This window comes from Arvicola amphibius, chromosome X (assembly GCF_903992535.2).
Source record: "Arvicola amphibius chromosome X, mArvAmp1.2, whole genome shotgun sequence".
NCBI classification, from domain to species: Eukaryota; Metazoa; Chordata; class Mammalia; order Rodentia; family Cricetidae; genus Arvicola; species Arvicola amphibius.
In genome coordinates this window covers 12,208,342-12,229,723 of record NC_052065.1, presented here as the reverse complement: position 1 = coordinate 12,229,723, position 21,382 = coordinate 12,208,342, and positions in this window count along the sequence as shown.

Sequence of the window (21,382 nt, the reverse complement as noted above, 5' to 3'; positions counted from 1 at the left end):
AGGACAATGGCTCTGGGCTCTGATTCTTCTGCATGGACGGGCTCTGTGGGAGCCTTCTCAGCTTGGTCGATCACCTTCCTGGACCAGGGGGGAGTTGGGAGGACCCTTGTCTTAGCATAGAGTGGGGAACCCTGATGGCTCCTTGGCCTTGAGAGGGAGGGAGGGGAGGTATGGGTGGAGGGGAGGGTAGGGAAGGGGGAGAAGGAGGGGAGGGAAGGGGGAGGAGGAGGGGAGGGAGGGGGGAGGAGGAGGGAAGGAGATGGAAATTTTTAAATATAAAAAAAAAACCATGAGGAAAAAAAAAAAAGAAAAGGAAGTAAGCTAAGTGAGATGATGGATATATTAATTAGCTTGACTAGGGTAATACCTTCATTGTAGTGGTAGTAATAATAATAGTTAATAATAGCGTATAAGAGCATCATGTTGCATACCTTAAATATATGCAGTGAAACTATCAGAATGCATAAAATAGCGTTGATTTATGATTAAACTGTTGTGTCAAGTATATATATGGTACAATTAAAAATCTGTGCAATGGCTTTAGTTTCAAGGTTAGCTTTTATCTACATGCCTTTATGATTTCTGAGTTGATGAAACTAGATTTCATACATTTATACATCTGACACAATTACATTTTATAGAACTTTTAATACCTATATGACATACATTATACCTATGTTTTATTGTACAATATTTTATGTAATAATACTGCTAAATGCTAGAGTTAATTTTTAAAACATTAAAACTACTCTAATATTCTCAAATATAATTTTTTCATTACTTATTGTCTGTGCATGCGTGTATCCCTGTCACTCTCTGCAAGTGGAGGTCAGTGCACAGCTTTTAGGAGTCTGTTGATTAAGCTCAGGCCATCAGATTTTGCACCATGCCGTTACTAAATATTTTTATTTTTAACTTTGTTTGGCTACATTTTAGTAGCAATATGGAAGAGGTGTGGATGTTTTTTCACCTTTAAACGTTAGTATTTAATTGCATCTACCAGTCTCTAATGTTTAAGCAAGGCAGTCTACAAGTTAGGCTTAGGGTAAGGCTGATTTTCTTTTTCATTGAGACAGGGTTTCATGTCGTCCGTGCTGGCCTTGAGCTTGCTATATAATATAGGATGCCCTTGGATTTCTGATTCTCCTACTTTCACCTCCAGAGTGCTAGGATTACAGGCATGTGCTACAGTCCCGTTTATGTGATGTATGATAAGCAAGGAATTTACCAACTGAGCTACATCTTCAGCCCCAATAATTACCATTTATTAGTTAATAAATTAATTAAAAAGTAATTTTTATGATCTCAGATTTAAGACTGCGGATCAAAACCTGTATCTGAGTATGTTGCATCAAACTCTAAGCCGATGCTATGAACTTTCTGTTACAGGTTTATGCAGTGTCGTCAGAGTAAGGTGTCTTTAGTCTGGCAGTTTAGACTGCAGGTGGCAAAGCCATCCAGGGAACAGAATCACATGATCTTGACATCTTTCTTTTTAACTATAGATTTAGTCACGTTGCTTATAATATATCGATGCTGTGTTTACCTTTGAAGATCAAAGTAGCAAGTGAAATTTTATACTTAAACGTCATATTTTTATCCCATTGTCTTTATCATTGTTACTACCCATCTTTTATAATTTTATACAATGTATACGAATTGACCCAAGTCCCAGGCTTCATTAGTCTCTGGCAACAAAAATAAGTCATGCTTCAGTATTAGCTCCAAATTACTATGGTATAGCTCACACCAGCAAAGTTGCTCAAAACTGGACATCCCCGACCATTTCTTGAACTGTTTCTGAGCCATGTACCCCTAGTAATGCCTCGGTCTTGGCACTGCTCATCACCTTTTAACTTGCCTCTCTGCCTTTCTACTTCACAGGAATGTTCCCGGATACCACACTCCTCTCTTGGTGACCATTGTTGGCATGTCTTTGCTGTGCAAGCAAGCAAAGGTTAGTTCTCCTCCATACCTCTCATGTCTAATCGGGGGGGGGGGGCGGCATCTTTTCTTTGATCATTAGAGGTTAAAGAAGAAGAGAAGAAAACACAATGACTTCCAGCAGCCAAGAGAAGTAGATATCCTTTGAACCTAGAAGTCCCAACTGAAAATATGGAACTCTGCCTCATTCCCAACAGCCCATTATGACATGGCAGAGAAAGAAAAGAAAATGGGCAACTCCAGGTATCTCTGACCTTAAAGTCAAGGTGTCGTTTTCTCCTAACTTAGAAATCCTCCAAACCTTCTGTATCTGAGTCCAGCTTTGTTTTCATCCTCTGAAACAGCTTCTTCCCAGAAAAGAATGATAAGAGACATCTGTATTTCTTTAGAGGAAAGATGATGGTCCCGGGCCTGCTTAGATGATTGCTCTAGGATTCATGGTTTAAACAACATTATTGAAACAATAGGCCATGTATTTTCTAATGTTAGGATTATTCCACTGCAGGAAGAAAAAACTGCTTCGGTGGGGAAATATAAATTGTCTAGAGTAAAACACATCCCTATAGGTTATTTGCTTCTTTGAGAGCTATCTGGCTACTTGGAAAATCAGTGATAGCTACTAGTAATCCAAGACATAGTTGTTTATAGACATCAGATTCTTTCTTGTCTGGGAGATGAGTGGAGCTCAAATCACCTTTCCTCACTTACCATGAAAAGCTGGATTAGACTCAGTTACACATTCATTCTGCTGTTTGTCATCTCTAACTGTTTTCTTTGCATTTGTCTTTAACTTGGTTAATGCCTTAAGTTTCCTCATTATTGATCTAAGTATTATCTTAATATGCATTTATTTTTGCATAGAAGAGTCATGTTTTATTGGTTTAAAAGATGCTTTTAAATATACAGGAGCCAAAACATGGTTATGCTACTATATCGAGTCTAGTTTAACTCTCATATTTTTCAGTAAACATGCAGAATCAAGAAAATAAGCCTATAGACCCATTTCCCACTATAATATTCACAAGACACACACTCACACACCACAAAACCTATATACACACAACTCCATAAAATAAGCAATAATAATCACCATAAAACTGCTTAACCACCATCCACATGCAATAAGATAGTCTCTAATGCAGTAAAGGCACAGCCATGGTGATGCAACAGCAGAAAGCATGCTTTTAGTTTAAAGTGTCTATGTTTGGCTCACTTCTCTATACCCAGGATTTCTTCAGGAATGCAACATAGGTGGCTTTGGGGTATATAAAGGTTTCTAAGCATTAGTACTATAAAATTTTGGAACAGATTTTTTTCTTTTGCAATGGTCCTGTGTCCTGAAGAATATTTAGAAGCATCACTTGGCTTCTACTCCCTGAATTCTACTTCTGATAACTCCAAATGAGTCCAAACATTTCCAGTTGTCACTGGGGGTAAAGGTCACTCCAAGTTGAAATTATTGATCTATTTTATTAAAGTTTCTCCCAAATAGCTCCTTAGAAAGAGAGACTCTCCTCTAAGACAAGTCAATGTAGTAATTGAATACATAGCAGTACACATGGGTCTCAGTAATAATATTGAGTGAACATATCAAGTTACAGAATTCTGTGTGTAGAAAACTCTATGTAAATCTTAAAGCACAGCATCTATAGATTTCATAATGTATACTCTATATAGAATAGGAATATAAAACCATAAAAGTTATGAATAAATGTGTTAGAATTTAATAAGCTGGATTTTGAGAAAAGAACAGGTTAATAGGAAAACCCAAGTATATCTATAATATTTTCTTTTTTGGTCATAGGTCCTTTAATAGTTATTAAGAATTATAATGCTTTACACAGTGAATTCATCTTCTCTCTTGTTCCTATATTCTTCCAAGTTAATGTTTGTCTTACAGTTGGTACATATCATTTCCCAAAATATCTTTTTTACATTCTTATAACAAGCTTTTGATTAATCAAGAGTTTAAAAATGTTCCTAATTTTTTTGAGCAACTAAAATTCCACACTTGCCAAGAGAAAAATTTCCAGCTGTGAGTGCTCTTTTTAGTGACAGCAGTACAATGGGATGTTTTAGTTGGAAATTAGTACTGTGATAAATTTAAATATATGGGAGGACATGATTTTGAACTTAGATTCCTACGCCCCATTAAGCTCTCATTCAAATATAAAGGTATACTAATGTAAATTTTAGTGTGCCAAGATTTAGAAAATTCATTACCCTCATAATTGAGCAGAATTATCATGAGAATAATTCAGCACAAACAAAAATACAGTCAAGGCAAATTCTTATACTTTATGTTGTTGAGGATACAGATGTCCATGATATCTTCATGTTGAAAACAAGACATGATGGTGTGTTACTATGTATTTCTTCTTTTAATTTTAATTATTTCTTTTTATTTTTTGAGATTATAATTGCATCATTCCTCCCTCCAAATCCTCCTATATATGCCTCCCTACTCTTTCAAATTCATGGCTTCTTTTTTGGTTGTTACATATATATATGTGTATATAAATGTGTGTTTGTGTGTGTGTGTGTGTGTTTCTACATACAGAAGTACAATATGATCAGCCTGTATAATGCTGCTTGCATGTAAGTTTTCAGAGCTAGCCTTTGGTATTTGATAAGAAAAAGATGTGCTCTTCTCTCTTAGTATTTCTCGGTTGCCTGAGGCCTCCTGGGCTCTCCTCCCTGAATGGGTCCACATTAGCATGTCTGTTGTTTTTTTTCCTTGTTAAGCTCCTGTTACACTGTCACATTCATAAGACTTTATGGGTATAGCTTCAGTCATCACTATGAGATACAATCTCCAAACTCTCTGATCCTCTGATTCTTATTATCTTTCCACCCCGTCTTCTGCAATGTCTGCTGAACCTTAGGAAGGGGAGTTTTGTAAATGTATTCTTTGGGACTGGGCTCCACAAGTCTGCAGTTTGATTGGTTATAGTTTATTTTTAAATAATGATAGCCTTATGTTGCAAAGAGAAGTTTTCTTAATGAGGGGGTGATGACTACATTTATCTGTGGGTATAAGGACAAATATTTAGGATGTAGTTAGGGAGTGTGCTGACTTAGTACTTAGTAAATGGCAGTTGTAGGTTCTCCATCAAGATCCTTGACTTCACTAGCCTAAGGTAGTTGGCTATGTTTCCAATACCAGGCATGATTTCCCTCTTTTTGAGTGGGTCTTCAGTTCAATTAGAGAGCTGTTAGTTACCACCAAGGTGCCACTGCTGCTCTCTTGGAGTTATTGTGCCATTCTGGTTGTTGTGGCATCAGAGCTAAGTAGGACTGTGGTTAGTGTCATCCTTTGGAAACTTGGATGGTACCTTCTGGTACCATGAAAACTTGTCCTCCTGGAGAAAACTCAAATCACTTCTGTCTCAGGGGTCTCTGTGCCCTATGTCTGAAGTATATGGTGTCTTCATCAGTAGGGATGTACCTTCCATCTGTTGGGGGTGGCCAAGGACAATAGCAATACCTTGTAGTGTTTAAGGAGACCCTTAAACAACCCTGACCAGCACCTCCGAGAGGACTTCTTTATGGTGGGTTTCGTTAGATGGTCTTTGACTCTTTGGCTCATGGAGGAAACATTGTCAGGTCACAGGCAGGACCAGAGCATCACAATTCAGTCCAGTTGTAGAATCAATGTGTAAGCCTGTGGCTATTGTAGAGTTGAAGGGCAAGATTGGTTCTAGGTGGCGAATGGCAATAAGATGGACAGCAGGTCCAGATGCATGAACAGATGGCACTTGGAGTAGACTATGTCAATAGCAGGGATCAAACAAACCAAAGCCCCTGGAACGCTGGGAAGTTCTCTGCCTGTTTGCCCTTTAATACATACATTGAATTGCCACCTGACAGGTCGATAGGGCTTTTACCAATGTGGTGTTAAATGCCCTCCTTTTTATGGGGTGCAGATGAGGGAGTTACAGCATTTTCTCAGTTCATTGTAGCCAATAATTTGCAATGCCTGATTTTCCTGATGTCATTGTAATGTGCCCAGGAACTCCCACAGTCACAGCTCACATTGATAAATTTATAAGGTGGCGCTTTTTCTACTTTTAAGAATAAGTTATTAGTCTGTGCTGTGTGGGTAGTGTCAGGCAAATGGTACCGTTCATATAGCCAGTAAGGTACAGAGCCATCCTTCCTCCTTAAAATGGAGTCTCTTGAAGCAAAGGATAGTCTGAAAAACCTGGTTTACACAGCATGGAATGACTTAGGGGAGGACACCCAGACTAATCCCAGCACCTCTAGAGTGACCCCTGGAAATCAGCCTATAAAAGCACATGGGCCTCCGTAAAAGTTAAGCTCCAGTAGTTCTGAAGTGGCTCCAGTTAGTCCAGAGGCAGCCTTTAGCAGTTCCTCAATGACCATTTGATTGCTCTTAGTAGTTCCTGTCACCAGAGGCCTATTCTCCTGGTAAACTTGATTTTTTGTGTCTCTCCAGTTTTCAGAGTAGCAATTTCTACTCTGACCCCAAGAGGAGTTAGTAAGTTTTAGTTTGTGCAGCTCCCTTTCTTCTTGTGAGAATGGAAATGGAAACGTCTACATTCTTATACATCAGAGCTAATCAGAAGGCATGCCCAGGACACAAGTAGAAACGGGTGCTGAAAGCCAAGTGTGATTAGCCTATGGCCCATGAAGATCGTGACTATTCACTACTGCCAGCATTGGCTTCGTCTTAAAACCAACTTTTTATCCAAGACAGTTTTCTACAAATTCAGCATTTTGTTGAATTATTGGTCAAATTAGCTATATTTTAAGAGAAGGAATCTTTAAGTGAGATTTGGCTTTATGATTGGAACCAGACTTGGTTTCTACTGTCAAATTCCAGTGGTCTTTTCAGTGGCAGAACATGATTCTTACTAGTTCTGTGTATTTTAGTTGTTAGTTCTTAGCTAAAATTGTTCCAGAATATGCTTCTGCTGGCTTATAAGTAAACCTCAGCTCCCACCTTACACGTTTCTAGCTCCTTGCATTTCAATCAGAAGCATATTCATAAGTTCTGAGCCGAGACCAACCAGTACCTGAGACTCTGATCTAGGAGGACCAGGCAGTGAATATGGTCAAGAATTGCAATTTTTTATTCAAATAGATAATTAAAAAATTATACCTTTCTATATTGAGCCAATTTAATTACCAGAGATTTAGGACAAAGGAGGACCAGCTACTTATCCCAGTATACCAACTAAAGAGTTAAGTAATGGTGAAATCAGAGAGAGGAGATTTATTCAGTGTTGCTACACTTGGAAGAGGCCAGATAAAGAGGTCTGTTGATTGCATGTCTGCCTTTGGAGTACTGACATGATGTTTTGGCTTAAACAAAGGGCAAGACAGATGGCTCAAGCAGTACTGGTGAAGGTGTAGGTTAGTTGACCACTGTCTCTGTCCTGATTTTGAAGGTGATCTAAAAGACCTTATCACCCTAATTCTATGCGATCAATCAATCTTATTTCTGAAAAGTGATTGTTTCTGCTCCAGGCATGGCCTCGTTATCAAAGGAACTATTTTTGTCTAGGGGAGCCTACCATCTTGAGTTTCTATTTCCTAGAAGTAAAATGGACAGCAAGCTTAGGGCAATGACTTATCTCTGCTTTTTGCAAAAGAGGCAGGCAGACACAAAATGAAGACAGAGGTGCCAGTCTTTCGTACCACGTTTAGTTGTCGTGGGCCAAGTGAGTCAATGCTTTTTAGTACAAGTACCGCGTAAGTGCCTGCTTCGGTTTTGTCAAGACCAGTCCCTAAGTCTCTGTTAGCGATCTTGAGGCAGGAGAATAGGGGTGTAGAGAAAATGATATCAGTATTCCTATATAAAAGAAGACAATTGGCAGAAACATTGGAAGCATCTCTGGCCATGGACTGTTTGTGACAGCACAGAGCACGCGTGAGAAAAGCCTGAAAGGTCTCCAGGACAGGGCAGGAGCTATAGAATCTAGAAAGGATCAAAACTCATGAGTCACAAGACTTTTTGAGTGTTGACCTTCCCAGCTTACTAGTCCACTTCTACCCATGAAGTTCCCTTTTATTTCTTAGTGAACTGTCTCTAGTTCTATAACCATCCATGTATTCCGGCCCGGTTTATTGTGCTAGGACACAAAAGAATGGGAATCTCTGCAGGTGTTCTGTGAATGCCAATTCACACCTATTACAGTCTTGCATTTAGGTGGTTTGAAAAATCGAAACAACATCATTATTTTTTATTTTTTCCTGTTGTTACTGGTAATTGGACATTCCCACTTGGAGGGTCCTAGTCTTGTGAACAAAAGAATTTATAAACAGACTCAAAACTAAGGTCAGGAACAGTGTTCATAGAGTTTGAGAGAACAGCACAAGCTGGGTAAGAGGAAGAAAAAGTCATCTCTCTGCCTTCTTTCTTTCTTTGAGATAGGATGTTATTCTATAGCATAGAATATTATAGAGTTTACTATATATTCCAGGCTTGCTCCAAACCTTCTTTGATTCCCTTTCTTAGCCTCCCAAAGACTGAGATTACAGGTAATAAGCGACTAGCTACCTAACACTATAATCCACAGATCTTAACTGGGTGCACGTTTCCCCGTGAGAACACTTGGTTTCAGAGACATTTATAGTTGTCATCATGATGGTAAGGGCTTTTTGTTGTTGTTGTTTGTTTGGTTGGTTGGGTTTTTTTTTTGTTTTGTTTTTTGTTTTGGTGCGTGCTTATAGAGAAACCAGGAATATACTATGAAACACAGGGTAGTTTTCTACACCAAAGGATTTTTTTTTTCAAAAATATTGTCTGGGGACACTGGGCTGGAAGGCCCAGGCTGACCAACTCGGCTGCCATCTGGACCTGGTCCACCTCAACATATACTCCCATCTGTGAGCTACTGGAGCACATGGAGGAGCTGATCCTGCAGAACCAGATGGCATTACTGAATAGGGTCAGTCCTAGGCCAGCCAGCTGGACCCCAACATATAGTCACTCTGGCTGCTGCAACTCAAGCTGCTTACCCTGCTAGGAGACAGGGATTGCCAGGCGGTGGCCCGGCCTCCAGGCTCCAAGCACAAAAGTCAAGCCCCGCGAGCCTCGGAGGGAGGTGAGTAGCAGCTAGGAGCTCTCCCAGGGTGTTCCCCCAGACACCCTGCCTAGCCACAACATCACCCCGACATCAGCAGGATGTCTGAGACAAGTCTCAACAATGGTCCACCATTTATGGTGCTATGGTGCTTCAGAAACCAGAAACCTTGAACTAGACCAATGACTCATTGCAGTGAATAATTAGATGTAAAGTCTGAGCAAAAAAAAATGTACTGTCTGACACACTGCAGTTTCCAACGCCATCATGACAAACACATATGTGACATAGAGGAGGAAAGATAGAAGAACAGAGTAGGGAGGGCACAGTGGAGAGAGGCGGGACTAGCAGTGACAACTGCGAGAGAAGCCGAGGAGGAAGGCGAAACGTGTTGTTGCTGAGTGGACCCAACATGCTGTTGTCCAGCAGCATGGAGCTTTCACAGACTCGGCCCCCGAAATGCACTTCCAAGCTGCGCAGTCGCCCTAGCTCTGAGCAACAACGGGAAATCTGAGGTGAAGTGATGGAGGATTTTCATTGGCTAATAAACAAACTGCCTTGGCTTTTTGATAGGGCAAGATTTAGATAGGTGGAGTAGACAGAACAGTAAAAAGGAAGTGAGGTAGATGGCTCAGACAATTGCCCTGCCTCTCCTCTCTGGCACAGACTGCCGTGCTTCTCCTCAGGGAGAGAGTTGCCATGAAGCCAGCCATCAGGACAGGCATGCTGAATCTTTCCTGGTAAGACACCACTTTGTGGTGTTACACAGATTATTCGATATGGGTTAGTCAAGATGTGAGTAAGAGGCTGAAAATAATGGACCAGGCAGTGTTTAAATGAATACAGTTTGTGTGTTGTTATTTCGGGGCATAAGCCAGCCCGCAGCTCCTCACTACAGTGAAGAACTGTTCATTCTCTGGAGTGGGCCTCCTCAAAGACCTCTATTGTCTGTGCTAACCCAGGAGCCTGGGTTGATGCCTGCGGTCCACTGTACCAGGATGTGTTGAAGCTGGAGGATCATGACCATGACCTGGGCTTTCATTGAAGCCATGTGGATGTCTGAGGCCTGGGCTACCTTCGGAGACCAGGTGGACATCCATGGTCTGAGCTGCTGCAGGAGGCCATATTAATGGTCCAGGCTTCCATCAGGGGCCATGTTGATGTCCATGCTTGTGCTGCTGCTGAGGGCAATGTCTGGGTCTGTGATACTGGAGCCAGGGCCTGTGTTGATGTCTGTGGGTTGTGTTACCACAGAAGGCCTTGTGGATTCTATGGTCTATGCTGCCCGAAGCTGTGTTGATATCTATGGGCTGGGCCACCACCAGAAACCATATTTGTGTCAGTGTCTGTCTTAGGATTTCTGTTCCTGTGAAGAGACACCATGACCACAGCAACTCTTAGAAAGAAAAACATTTAATTGGGGCTGGTTTAGAGTTCAGAGGTTTAGTCCATTATCATCATGATAGGAGACATGCTGGCAGGCATGGTGCTGGAGAAGGAGCTGAGAATTCTATATCTCGACCTGTGCGCAGCAGAAGGAGTCTGTCCTGCTGGCCAGACGTGAGTTTACAAGACTTCAAAGCCCACCTACACAGTGACTCACTTCCTCCAATAAGGCCATACCTACTCCACAAGACACATCTTCTCATAGTACCAATCCCTATGGGCAAAGCGTTGAGACACATGAGTCTATGGGGACCATACCTATCTAAAACATCAGTGTCCTGTGTCATACCTGGGCCCATGTTGATGACCTTGGCCTGTGCTGCTGCTAAGGACAATAATGGTGTCCATGGTCCATGCTGTCACCAGAGACCATGCAGAAGTCTATGATCCATGCTCCTGCTGAGTGTAAAAGGCAAGAAAGCTACTTTCACAGTGGCATTAATGACTGTGAACTCACAATTGAGAGAGAGGGACAAAGAAGGATTCTGTGCCAACTCCTACCCCCACCTCAACCCCCCAAAAGTTAACAATCTAGACAGGAAGGCATCAAAGAGAACTCTTAAGAATTGTGATAAGGATGCTGAAGTATAGGCTCTCACAGTTAGTTGATGGCTTCTGGTAGGGATGTGGGTGGGAAGGACTCAGGTTTCTTTAAGGGGCTGGCCACGGGAGTTTGACCATGCTCCAGGGATTATATGGGCAACACAATGGGACTCGTTTTTATTTTTCATTTTTTCTCCTTTTGTTGGGGGGAGGGGGCAGACCTGGGAGGACTGGTGATGGAGGAGTGTCTATGTGTTACTTTAATTATTAATAAAGGTACTGCCTTGGCCCTTTAAGAGAACAGAAAATTAGGTAGGCGGAGTAGACAGAACAGAATGCTGGGCAGAGTGGGGAGACGCTTCAGGCAGTCGCCATATGCAGTCGCCATGATTCTCCTCTCTGAGATGGACGCAGGTTAAGATCTCTCCTGGTAAGCCACACCTCGTGGTGCTGCACAGATTACTAAATATGGGTTAAAGGAAGATGTGAGAATTAGCCAATAAGAGGCTGAAACTAATGGGCTGGCAGTGTTTAAAAGAATACAGTTTCCGTGTAATTATTTTGGGTAAAGCTAGCCGGGTGGCGGGACGCAGCCCCGCCGCTCCTTCTACAGACTGGGAAGTGAGTGTTATTTGGTACATGGTATGAAAGTCCCAGACAATCAATGAAATTAGTATTTTGGAAAAAGTGTCTGGTCCAACATTTTTTTTAGGTTAGAGTTAGGGTTATGAAGCCTGCTATAACCTGAGAAATTAGCACCCGTGGTCTCCATCGAAGGCTAGACTAGGACCATAATGATGTTGCCCGTCTCAGCTTTCTAACTTGTTATCTCTTTTTCTTTCCCTTTTTCTTGTGGGACCAATCCTTGGACCTAGGATATTGTATATACTTAGGCAAATATCTTGTCATTGAACTTCAAAATCCATCCCCTACTTTTGAGACAAAGTCTCACCGTGTAGCCCTAACTGACCGAAATTGCCTCTGTAGACCTGTCTAGCCCCAAACTCACAGAGATCTGCCTGCCCCTATCTCCTGCTTGCTGGGATGCCCCTATCTCCTGCTTGCTGGGATGCCCCAAGGTTTACACTGTCGCACCCAGCCACCCAGGCTCCTTCTTATTTTCTTCTTTGGAGACAGGTCTCCCTAAATTTCCCAGACTGGCCTTCAACTTGTTTTCTCATCCTGATGCAGGTTTGTAGCCATCACCACTATGCCCAGCTCTTTACTCACGGCAGAAGTACAAAAATAGCGCTTTTCTCCATCCTCCTCCTCCATAGGGCCTGGAGTCTTAGGTCTGGACCCACAAAGCCAACAGATTAGTGCATGATTCACTAGTATTCTAAGAGCAACAGAGCCCTCATACTGACACCAGGGGAAAGTACTCTTTCCTGGAAAAAGACTTAGTTCTGATAATCAATCTCAGAGCAATCTACATAGATATATTTCATGATTTTTTTGTCTGACCTTTTCTATAGGTTCTATGACTGCTACGGGAAAGGTGAAAAGAAAATTTTAAAAAATTGTCCTCTCCCCATCCTGACCAGTACTGTGCTCCAACCCCTCTCCCTTTTACCAATCTGGATTATCAATCTGGATTCCAGGTTTTCTTCAAGGATGCGGTAACAACAAACTTTGAAGCCCGGCTCTTAACTTTAGATTCCATCTGGTCTGTTAACAGTATTGTTTGCTTTCTAGAGGCAATAGGTACTACGATCCCAAAAGTTAAAAAAAAATCAGCCTTACAAATTACAGTCTTTCTAGTATGCATTTTACTTGTGAAAAATTAGTAATTACACAGCATGACTCCAATTAAGTGCAAAGGTAAAATTGTAGAAATGGCCTTGGCAGAAGGATGAAAGACCTTTGGAGCTACTGGCCTGCAGATGGGCTTTACAGATGTTTTTCTACTTAGTCCTGATAGCAGTCTTACGAGACTTGGTTCTTGTCCAATAGAGCAGTCAAGAATACAATAGGATGTTACTTTGAAGATTGCATTTCCCCTTCCCATTAATAACTCAAATATATGTCTTGTACAAATTATAAGCTATAAAATATCTACAGAGGAACAAAAACCCTGCCAGAAATAACTGTAGTGACTAAAAGGCTAACTAAGAACATGGGGCCAAAAACAATTCCCCACTCTGAAGGAATCGGAGCCTAACTGCTTGGAGCCTGAGCCAGTGACCTGAGACGCTGTATACAAACACCACTAGTTATAGGGCAGAAGAGATGGCTCAGTGGATCAAAGCACCTACTGCTTTTCCAGAGATCCTGAGTTGAATTCTAAGCACTCATTTCAGGCAACTTGCAACTGCCTGGAAGTCCAGCTCCAGGGGATCCACCAACATCTTCTGGCTTCATAAAAGTACATACTTCCCAAGATACACATACATGCGCATTAATGAAAAGGAAAAGAAATCTTTAAACATATATATCTACTAGTTCTGATGAATACTTATTCATAGGGTGAATAGAGGCATTCCTCAAAGTTAAAAAGGAGGGAGCCTCAGAAGTTACCATTCTTGTTATAGAATACCTTACTCCCCACTCTGGGCTCTCTGGTCCCTACAGTCTGGCAGTGGCTTGGCTTTCACTACCAATATCACTCACAGAGTGTGTGTTGCTCTCAAAATTAGCTCCATGCAGCCTGGCACATTCAGTCTGGAAAGATAAAAGGTGTAATCTCCTTAAGCTTATCTTGAGATTTAACAGCCTTCTACTTTTGGGATCTTGCATCACTCCCAAGACTTCAAAATCCATCCTGTCCTTTACGGCAGACTCCTCCTCCAGATAGACCTCATACTAGGGCCAGAGACTCATTAGCTACTTCAGAATATCACTGGGAACTAAGGGATTGTGTCTGTTTTAAAGCTGTCCCAACAGGAGAAAAGGCTACTTGATGCTGTCCGGATTGAACAGAAGTCACCTTGGATTTATCTGCCCAGAATTAAGACTATTCTAGCCTGGAAGTACAAAGAACCTATTTCTGTGAACCTCTTAGAAATCTTTATCATCTCTTCCTGCGACACACAGGTGAAATCTACCCACAGACATCTCCAAATCCCAATGAGAGACCACTGTCCTTCGTTTACTTGAATCTTTTTAAAAGCTTCTTCTTCTTCTTCTTCTTCTTCTTCTTCTTCTTCTTCTTCTTCTTCTTCTTCTTCTTCTTCTTCTTCTTCTTCTTCTTCTTCTTCTTCTTCTTCTTCTTCTCCTCCTCCTCCTCCTCCTCCTCCTCCTCCTCCTCCTCCTCCTCCTCCTTCTCCTTCTTCTTCCTCTTTCTCCTCTTCTTCCTCCTCCTCTTTCTACTCCTCCATTCTTTCTTCTTCTTCCTCCCTTTTTTCTTCTTCTCTTAATGCCCTATAAGACAAAACCTTGCTTGGAGAATTCATCTTAAATATGGTTTCTTCATGGTCATTTCAGAGACTCTTTCTGAACCAAGGCCATCACTTACCTGACTTATAACCTTGTTTCTAACTCTATGCAGAAAGTCAAAGGTAGTGGTGATTCTGTGTTGGGAACACATTCATTGTCTTTTTTACCAATATACTTCTGTCTGAAGGAATCAACCCCTCCGCTACAAAGGAAACTCCTTTGCTGTTGCTTGCTCTAAAATACAGTCTTACTGGAAGATAATTCCTCTTTTCAAACAGCTGTGACTCTCCTTTTGCACTGCCCTCTGGCAGTCCTTTATGTTTTCAAATGTTTCTCCCCCTTCCATTCTACCCATCAACAGAGAAGGAGCTTTGTCTAATGTTTCTGACTGTTACCAACATAAGTAAAGCCCAAACTCATTCCTTTTGCCTTTAAATAGCACCAAAAGTAATCACTTAGTTGTAAGCGAGGACATTGGCATTCTGATAAATAAAAGTACCCGGGGTTCTACATATAACCAAGTGAGACCTCAGTTTTCCCTTTAACTTTGCCCTTTCCAGGCCCATTCTGTCAGACCCCTCCCAGTCATTCCACTACTGGCCAATTTTTGTGTACAAATAATTATATCCCTGGCTTTGGGCCAAAAGAGCTCAGTACTGGAACTTTTCATTCTAGTCAATTGGTGACAGACCACCAATGTATTTGGATTCTGGAAGCAAATACCAGAGTTAGCCATAAAAGGACTAGATACTCCTTTCTATGTGGCTCCAATTTAAGTCCAGCCCTCCAGATTAAGTGGCAGTGCTGCTGTACAGTAGTGGTTGCCATCCCGATGCACAGATTGCTACAGTAGGAAGTAGATTCAAAGATTCCCTATATCTTGATGCTTTCTACAATTTAGGCTGTGTTGTAAAGAAAGCACTATTGTTTTCATAGTTCCACCTCAAGCATAACAAAAGTAAAATCCTAAGGATGCTTTGTATCCCCCACTTTGAACTGTTACCAGCTAATAACCCAGTGGAGGAAGAGGTGACCTTGGGCTCATCCATTATTAGAGGACACCTTTAACCAAATGAGAGCTATACACACAGGAAATATCAGAAATACCTGTCTCACTCTGCAGCCTACCTTTAAGGCCATGGTAGCTGCTGTAGAGACATAGCAACAAAGCCTTAGGTCCCTAACAGAAATAATCCTCTAGAACAAAGGACACTATATATTCCTACTGCAGAAGCAGGAGGCACATGCTTATGTGCCTTAAAGAAACCTATTGTGTCTGGGTCAATAGTTCAAGAAAAGTAGAGGAAATTCTCCTAAAATCTCAAAGGATACATCAAAATTCTAGAAAACATAAAAAAATTATATTTGTACTATCTGGCAGAGCTTCTAAGAAGATTTTCAGGATGCATTTAGATGTGATTTGCTCCTCTAGCCCCTTGCTTTAAATTTTGCTGTCTTTGGCTCCTGTTTACCATTTTAGCATTGTTATGATTTATATCTTCTACACAAAACCCATTAAGCTCCAGAGGGTATTGTCTCAGAAATCTCAGCTATTAGCACCTCCACCATCTCCTGCCACCAAGGACCTGTTGACCTTCGGGCTGTTTCACAGTCAGGCCTTCAGGGTCCTGCAGTAACCAGACCCTTACCTCTACAAAATGCTTCCCTCCTGCCTCTAAATCCTGATCAAGTCCACTGTGCTTGGTAACTGGTTCTACAGCCCTAAAACAGATTAGAAATGCTAAGCAGGGCCCTGACTCTAAGACTCCCGCAGCCCCTCTCACTTCTGAAGCAGTTATAGAAGAAAGGAGATCTTCACCCTTTGTCAATGGTTTGACCTTGTCCATCTGCCAAGGAAGAATGTGAAGACAAAAAAAGCCCTAAATAAAGAAGTAAAATACCCCACCCTTCAGTAATCATGCACTAACTGCTTGGGGACTAACCCCCACCTCTTTTTTCCCCTAGATAGGATTTCTCTATAAACAACCCTGGCTGTCCTGGAACTCACTCTGTAGACCAGGCTGGCCTCAAACTCACAGAGATCCACCTGCCTCTGCCTCCTGAGTGCTGGGATTAAAGGCATTGCCACCACTGCCTAGCCTAACCCTGAACTCTTAATGTTTCTTGGACCCTCAAACAAATTGCCAGTCTCAGGGAAGAAAAGTGGAATTGTACATATTACCTCAACATAGTAAGCTGACCTCTGAGACTATTGAAACTTGACCCAATCCAATTAGCAAGGCAAGGTAGCTTAATTGCTATTAAAGGAACCCATTTCCTCTCAGATAAGTGATTCTTTTTATCTTTGTGAATTTATCTGTTACATTTCTATCTAAATTGTTTATTTTTATTAAAAGTTATGTAATTTCTTATTTGATAAATATTACTATCCTTATATTTTGAGCTCTTTATCATGCATGGCACACAAAAAAATACAGTTGGGGTTAGGGGCTGGCAAGGGGATGAGATGGTGAAGTGTTTGCTGTGCATGCCCTGAGATCTGAGTTCAATCTTTAGCATCCATGTGAGAATGGAGCATTGGAGTGCACACCTATAATCCTTGAGCTAGGAGGCAGACATGGAATGGTTCCTAGGGTTTGTTGGCCAGCCAGTCTAGTTGAATCGGTGAGTTCCAAGAACAGTGGGCTATCTAAAAAAAAAATAAGGCAATGCGCTTGAGGAAGACTTCCAGTATTAACCTTTGCCTGCCACAATATGTACCCAAGCACATGCATATATGTCACTGGGATAGCCTTTGGGGTTTCAGAAGCTCAAGCCAAGCCCAGTGTCTCTCTTTCTCTCTCTGCTCCTGCTGCCTACTGATCCAGATGTAGAACTCTCAGCTACCTCCCCAGGACCATGTCTACCTGCACGCCACCATGCTTCCTGCCATGACAAAAATGAATTAAATCTCTGAAACTGTAAACTACCCCATTTAAATAGTTTCTTTTATAAGAGTTGCCAGGCTCAGTGACCTTTATTTATGTCTAGAATCCTCTTATGAGTGAGTACATACCAAATTCATCTTTTTGGGTCTGGGCTACCTCACTCAGAATAGTGTTTTCTATTTCCATCCATTTGCATGCAAAGTTCAAGATGTCATTGTTTTTTAATGCTGAGTAGTACTTTAATGTGTATATATTAAAGGTCAGTGAGCCTATAATTCCTGATCCTAGAAAAGCTAAATAGGAAGGTGAACCCAAAGAAAAACATATAGTTATCTTCCTGGATATTGGACGTAGAATAGATTGCCAGGCAAAAATTGGGATCTTGAGGGTGGTGGTGGGGTGGGGGTAAGGGGAGATGGGGAGAGAGAAGGGAGAAGGGGAGGATGGGGAGACCCTGGGGGAATGGGATGGTTGGGATGGAGGAAGGGTGGATAGGGGTGCAGGGAAGAAGATATCTTAATTAAGGGAGTCATTTTAGGGTTAGCAAGATACTTCACTCTAGAGGGGTTCCCAGGTATCCATGGAGATGTCCCCAGCTAGTTCCTTGGGCAGCTGAGGAGAGGGAGCCTGAAATGGCCCTTTCCTAGGTCATACTGATGAATATCTTGCATATCACCATAGAAGCTTCATCTGGCGATGGATGGAGATAGAGACAGAGACCCACATTGGAGCGCAGGACTGAGATCCCAAGGCCCAAATGAGGACCTAAAGGAGGGACAACATGAGCAAGGAAGTCAGGACTGCGAGGAGTGCACCCACCCACTGAGACGGTGGGGCTGGTCTAATGGGAGCTCACCAAGGCCAGCTCGAATGGGACTGAAAAAGCATAGGATCAAACCAGACTCTCTGAACGTGGCAGACAATGAGGGCTGACTGAGAAGCCAAGAATAATGGCATTGGGTTTTGATCCTACCACATGAACTGGCTTTGGGGGAGCCTAGTCTGTTTAGATGTGCACCTTCCTGGACCTGGATGGAGGGGGGAGGACCTTGGACTTCCCGCAGGGCAGGGAACCCTGACTGCTCCTTGGACTGGAAAGGGAGGGGGAGGGGAATGAAAGGAGGGGGAGGGAAATGGGAGGTGGAGAGAAGGCAGAAAATTTTAATAATTAATAATAATAATAATAATAATAATATAAATAAAGAGTTGCCAGGGTCATGGTGTCTCTTCACAGCAATAGTAAGTGTAACAATTTTGAAAAATAATGTATTTGAAAGCATACAGAGTAAACTGACACATTTGAATCTACAGAAATCATACTACATTCATGTGAAAAGCAAAAATTAAGTTGTTGTTATTTAATAGTACTTCTATAACCTTACTTATTACTTCCACATTCTGATAAATGCTTAGTAATTGACTCTCTTAAAAGAAAGTCCTCCTATGTGGCTTTCATCACCCTCCTTAGTGTACCTATTCTGATTATGACCAATTTCAGGGTCATTGAACCCTGGGTTTTCCCAGGGATATAGCAATATTCAGACCTCATTAGATAATAAGGTCTTGTTTCATCACTCTATTTCCTGGAACCAATAGACCCAACAAGAATTTAAGGAAGTTCAACTGCTTACAATGTTCCCCTTATCAACGATGAAAGGAGAGGTGAGGGCTGGCCGGGGCTGTTGAGGGCCCAGAAGTCAGAGCATAAAGAACCTTGAATGACTCTAAGGGATTTAGAGACAATAGGATTTGGCATGTATTGGGGTAGAAGAAAATTGTGTCTTCATTATTGCAGTGACCAATATATTATGAAGGAATCCAAAGATTAGATGATAGTGTTCTTACCCATGGTAATATTGGCCTGGATTCTGTAAATAGCTAGGTAAGAAAGTAAAATATTGCTACTTAGGTATGAAGTATGTATTGAAACTCACAACTAAGAAATAACAATTGCCCTAACTATAGAAGTAACCATGGTATTTTGTGGATATACAGGTAAGTGATAATGGTAGTCCAAGCTAAAATATTAAGATTTCTTAGATAGACCAGTTGGATTTGATGATATACCTTAGCTTGACAGTGCATGTTATTTTGTGATATTTCAGGGGTTGTGGTGAAGGTAACCACAAGATAACTGTGGTATTTTCAGCAATTTGGCAAAAAGATTTACTGTTCATTTAACTTCTAGACATGATGGATTTTTTTCAGGTAAACAATAAAGAGATGATGATGGCCCTCACCACAGTAATGAGCAAGATATTTTCCAAGTCCTGAGGTAAGAGATGGTGACTGTGAGGATGGTAGGTATCCAACTAAAGTATTATAGGTATCTAGTGATATTAGTATTAACTATTTTTAATTGCCCAGGTAAGAGACAATGAGTCCCAAACAATATTTTTCTGGATAATTTGTTGTTCGTCATCTAAGATGCATCCTAACTTTGTTAGATATGGGCTTCTCCAGGTGATATGATAAAAGACTTGTTTGTCACAAAGCACTGTTTTGACCCAAATATTCCCCATGTTTTGCTTCTAAGTAAGAGCTTCTGGTAAACCTTCAATATATGTTGAAATTTAAAGATAATCCTGTAAGAAATAACATAAACCATATTAATGCCCATGAGATTTTCAGGTGCCCTATGAAAGGTGTGTCCCTAATTGTGGTTGCCATTATATTGTTTTCACGGGCTTTAGTATGGAAATGATGGTGTACTTAACCTCAGTAGTGAACAAACACCTTGACACGGAACAAAAAATTAAATAATGTGAACCTTTCAAGTGGACACTCTGTTTTCTACAAGTAGATAATGAAGAGAACATGAGGTCAATAGCAATATTTATGGCTTTGAAATTGTAGAAGTATACAGAGAGTTTTGAGTGTTTAGAGATGATCGATGTAACTATTATATTTTTACCTTTGGTAAAGAAGATGTGTCTTGCATACACATTTCAAATAGATTTCTAACTTTCTAACACTTATGAGGTCACAGTGAACCTAATAGCAGTCATAAATGGAATCTTGCTACCAAGGAATTTACTAAAAATCTACTTTAATACATACTGATGAACCTTTATAATTTCTAGGTAAGAATAAATGGGATTCCCCAAATAATGCTGCCTCTTTTTGTTTTGGGCAGCTACCCCATTATTTCCTAATGTACTGCAATGTGATGCTGACATTAACACATTAGAGGCCCCACATATTTTGAAATGATGTTGACAAAAGGTGTTTGTGAGACTGTCAGGTCAACTTTATGTTCAACGAATAACCTTTAACTAAGAAAATAGCTTGTCACTAACAATACCAGTAAGCATGAGATTGTACAATTTATATATTTAAAGGTTATGATAATCTCTGTATTCTTAGTGATACTCATATATGCTTAAGTAATGGATTTACCACCTATCACAACAATATTGACCATGGAACTTTAGCAAATATCTCTTACAGAGAAAAAGACATTTCTTCCTAGGCTTTCACATCAAAGTTCACAACTCATTTTTATATCTCACGAAATGATACAAAAGACCAAGAAACTTTATTAGTATACTGGTTAAACCCAAAGTATACTGTGGTATTTTGAATATAGTTGGCCCCCATAATATCATACAGAGTAGCACTACTAGGAGGTGTGGCTTTGTTGGAGTAGGTGTGGCCTTGATGGAGGAAGTGTGCCACTGTGTGGGTGGGCTTTGAGGTCTCCTATGATTAGGACACTGCCCAGTGTCTCAGTCAACTTCCTGTTGCCTACAAGATGTAAGGGTATAAGCTATTTCTCCATCACCATGTCTACCTGCAAGTTGTCATGCTCCCCATCATGATGGTAATGGACTGACCCTCAGAAACTGTAAGTCAGTTACCCCAGTTAAATGTTTTCCTTATTAGAGTTGTGGTCATGATGTCTCTTCAGAGCAATAAAGACCCTAAGACACATACTAAATGTATTTTTCCACAATTTGTTTCTCAGTTACCTGCCAAGATAAGATGGGTACAGTACCTGGGGAGTTAACAACACACTGATTGGTGTTGAGCTCAGCACTAATGTGAGTCTGGATCATGGCAAAAGATACCTTGTAGTGAAGAGCTGTGGGCTGCGTTCCTGCCGCCCGGATCCTGGCTGCCTGGCTAGCTTAT